This window comes from Amblyomma maculatum, unplaced genomic scaffold, assembly GCF_055883805.1.
Source record: "Amblyomma maculatum isolate TAMU_Amacu unplaced genomic scaffold, ASM5588380v1 scaffold_18, whole genome shotgun sequence".
NCBI lineage: Eukaryota > Metazoa > Arthropoda > Arachnida > Ixodida > Ixodidae > Amblyomma > Amblyomma maculatum.
In genome coordinates, this window is record NW_028146743.1 from 2465392 (window position 1) to 2469411 (window position 4020).

Here is a 4020-nt window from a genome sequence, read left to right on the forward strand (position 1 = left end):
GAACAAAACAGATCTTGATCTTTTAAGCCCCATTATACTTACTCACTCATTAACCTACACTAAACTGACTAAATTGTTGATTGATCGAGCAGAACATAGAATGTGTTGACTGACCGCAGCAAGGATATGTGCTGTTCTACTTTTGCATTAATGTAAACCACCTCGTGCCTGCTCCCGGCTAACCGTTGATCACGCAGCATTTTCTGTTAATCCGCAGCGGAAAGGGAACACAGAATAAAAAATGCGCGTTAATGAGAAAGAAAAAATATGCATCTTTGGTGAACCCATAACATGAGCTGGGCTGTTTATTTGCTTTATTTCAATTCATATGCAAGGTATGACGCCAGGCTATTCTTTGCGTAAAACGCTGATACGTCCGGGAACTCCTCGCATGTGATGCTGAAATAAACAATATAAATCATAATTAAGTTGCGGTATATACTAACTTAAAAATAGAGGAAAGGCATTTGTGCGCTGCTCCACGTCATAGCTCAAGAAATTTCTTGTCTAAAATGAGTTGTCACTGTCTTTCACTGCTTAGACGGCATCGACCGCCGCTTCCACAGCTCGGCAGCACTGCCACATCGTTCATTTCTCCCTGATAAACAATATATGCTGCCGTCAAAGATCCTATTGTGAATATAAATAGCAAAGTGCAAGTCACAAGCATTACTACCCAGAAAACTTGAAGCAGAATTACCAACTATAGGCACCAAAATGAGTGGAAACAAAAACAAACACTGCAAAAATGGTGGAGCTGCACAGATTCAATAATCCACAATGTGTGACAGAGGCATATTATGATCTCGATAATGTGTCCGTCTCAGCGCGAGTAGCGTATCGAAAGAGTACAGCACTGTGCCGAACAATCCGTCAAAAACGGTCACCTTGTAAAAGAAAGAAAATGTCGCCATCCCAACTGGCGTTCCATCGGCCCCAGCGTCCGCGTTAGAGACAAGCCTGGTTCTCTCTCTCTCCCTCCTTTTTTTCCGACGAGGCTGGCTTGCCTGCTAGAAATATTTACATGCTCGCTTCCCCTTGTAGCACACACTGTACAAGACTGGCACAAACACGAATAGGAAAAAGTAAAACTCTCACCAAAGTGCAGACGCTCCCTCCGCCCGTGCCGGCTTTTCGCCCAGAATCCAAAACGCCTGCGACTGTTGAACTTCTTAAACACGTCCTCCTTGCGCAGAAGCTGCCACCCAAGAGCGGATTCCTCCGAAGACTTAAATGCGTACGTTCGCGCTCAAATTTGAACAAAACGATCTTCGTGATAATCACCAGCGAAAAACCTACATACGGTGCTTCGCTCACAGTGCAAGATGCGACCACGGTGGCGGGAAAACGCCAACTGAACTGGCACATCGCCGCACTCAGCGTACCCGCGTCCGCGTGCAAAGAAAACAGGGCGCGGAAGAACAGCTTCGGTGAAAAGGGGGAGCCGCCGCCCCCGCTGCGCGAGCTATGCTGCAGCCAAGGTCATCTCCGTGAAGACAAACCACGGAGAAGGCAGAGAGCAGAGACCCAGAGGGAGCAACCCCTCCCCCCCTCCCCCTTTTTCCCCCCAGCCGACAGGAAGTAACTCTCGACCCTCCGGACATGCTGGCGCCGTTCGCGGCACGGGGGAAAGATGGGTGTGGACAGTAGCAAGGCAGTGGCCGAATGCTTCTTTGAAAAGACGAGTCGCGGATAGAAGACGCGTGTAATCCTATTTTTTTTTTCTTTTTATTTCATACGCGAATGTTTTTGCTATGCGTGTTAACTCTATAGTATGCGTGGGATCAATCCGTCATTATTAGAACCCCTCAATGTTTAAAGTGACTTCATTTTAGCATGGTGTCCACTTTAAGAAAGGAAGGAAAAGAAAAAAATAACAGTTAAATTCTCCAAAGACATACAGGATTCCAATACAGACTGCACCTCATTTTGCGGCAAAAGCTACGGGCAAAAATACCTAGGCTTGGGCAGAATGTCAGACCCTGAAGCATATATATAGTGAACTTTGCAACTGGTTTAAAAAAGCTTTGTCCTGCCCTACATGGTAGGTTCAATCTAGGATCCTGTTTGTTAGTATGATGACTCACTGAACTTGTTTTATGATAAATATAAAATATGTCCTACCACTAAGTTACCTTCTGCGACATACAGAAGCTGATTCATTACGGATTCTGACTGACATTCAACGATGTATTTGCATTATTAGTGGAGGCTTTGCCATCATGAAGTTTTTAGGGCATATTTTCACTGTGTTGCGAAGCTTGAGCTAAGTGTGCACCGTTAATATGTACTTTTATATAACATGAACGAGCACGCAACTGCATGCTGCTCTTATATTTCCCTTTGCAGAATGTGGCCAATAGTTGATTACAAGTGAGACCAAAAATTCATAACGAAATTGTCACATCATGTTCTTATCATTTGTGCCTAAAACTACTTAAAAACATGGGTCAGCTTGAACAGTACACGCTAATTGTTCGTGAACGTTGAAAACTGACAACAAAAAGCACATAGAAAAAATAGCACAAAAAGTCTATTGGGTAGAACACAATGAAAATTCTGTGGGCCCTGTAAAGATTGCACTCAGCTGGGGTTGAATGTCTATCGAAATTCAATAAATTCAAAAGGCGGTCAATAGTCCAACAATAGAGTTTCAAAACTCATTTTTGTAAGGGAGAAGAGTTCAGGATCTCGCTACAGAATAGGTATTCAGCTCTAACTGAGGATGGCGACATTACCCTATAAGCAATAAACAATAATTTCAGAGATATCATTACTGAGTGTGCTGTACACGTAGGCGGTAGGATGGTAAGAGAGGATACCGGCAGACCAGATAGAATTGGCAGAGATATCAAAGCTAATCAATAAGCGAAAATGGCCAGTATAAGGAAGTATAACATGAAGAAAATTGAGCATGCTGTAAAGAACGGGGGAAGCCTTAGTCACAGTCACAGTAGCCGAGGTGTTCTATACTGACTACTAGCCAAAGTAGTCAGGACCGTAATAAGATTGGCGGTAGGGAATATCAGTCAGACGTTCCACCAGTGACAAAGGACGAGGTCAAGAAAGCATTAGAAGCTATGAAAAGGGTCTGCTGGAGAGGATCAGATAACTACAGATTTGTTAAAGGACGGGGCGATATCGTGCTAGAAAAACTGGCCACCCTGCATACGCAATGCCTGGTGTCATCGACGGTACCGGAACCATGGAAAAAATGCAAACATTATCCTCATTCATAAGAAAGGGGTGGGGGGGTTGATTACATACCAATCAACTGTTACGTAATCGCTAATAGAATCAGGACAACCTTAGGCTGCAATCAAGCAAAGGATCAATCAGGTTTTCGGAAACGGTACTCTACTATCGATCATATCCATACCATCAACCAGGTGATAGAAAAATGCTCGGAATATAACCAGCCCTTATACATAGCATTCATTGGTTACGAAAAAGCATTTGACTCAGTTGAAACCTCGGCGGTGATGCAGGCATTGCGAAATCAGGGGGTAGACCAGCCGTACGGGAAAGTGCTGGAAGTGGCTGCACAGCAACCATAGAAAGTAACAAAATCCCCATAAAGAAGGTGTAGGCAAGGAGGCAATATCTCCCCAATACTATTCACTGCAACTAGCCCTCCAGTTCGTGCTGTGTACGGCCTCAGCGTTTGTTGGATTGTCTGTGCGAGTTTCTGTACTCATGTGTTGACGTATATCTGTACTTCTGTTTTGGGAGAATTTCTCAGCTGGGTGTTAAGGCTGGTTCACATGCAAGCGATTGAGCGAACTGAGCGGCGAGCGGCAGCAACAAGAGCGAAAAATTTCGAACGAGTTGTAACTACGTCGCTCTCGCCGCTCGAGCCGACGCGACAGCTCAGCGACAGCGTCGCTGCGGCAGAAATCGCTAGCGTTTTCCTTGCATGTGAACCATGTGTTCGCTTGCATGTGTTTAACTGCGCGTCACGTTCTGGTTCCTAGAAGGGGAGCATTGACTCTAAAATGAGAGCTCTTCCTTCGGACCCCC

General features: G+C 44.9%; 1 long non-coding RNA gene across 1 annotated transcript; it reads right to left on the bottom strand.

Moving 5' to 3' along the window:
- Positions 1–274: 274 nt before the first annotated feature.
- On the bottom strand, positions 275–1235 carry LOC146171714 (uncharacterized). Its single transcript, XR_014702790.1, has 2 exons — positions 888–1235; positions 275–399 (listed from the first exon to the last, which is right to left on the bottom strand). It is a non-coding gene; the product is annotated as an uncharacterized LOC146171714 (long non-coding RNA).
- Positions 1236–4020: the final 2785 nt, after the last annotated feature.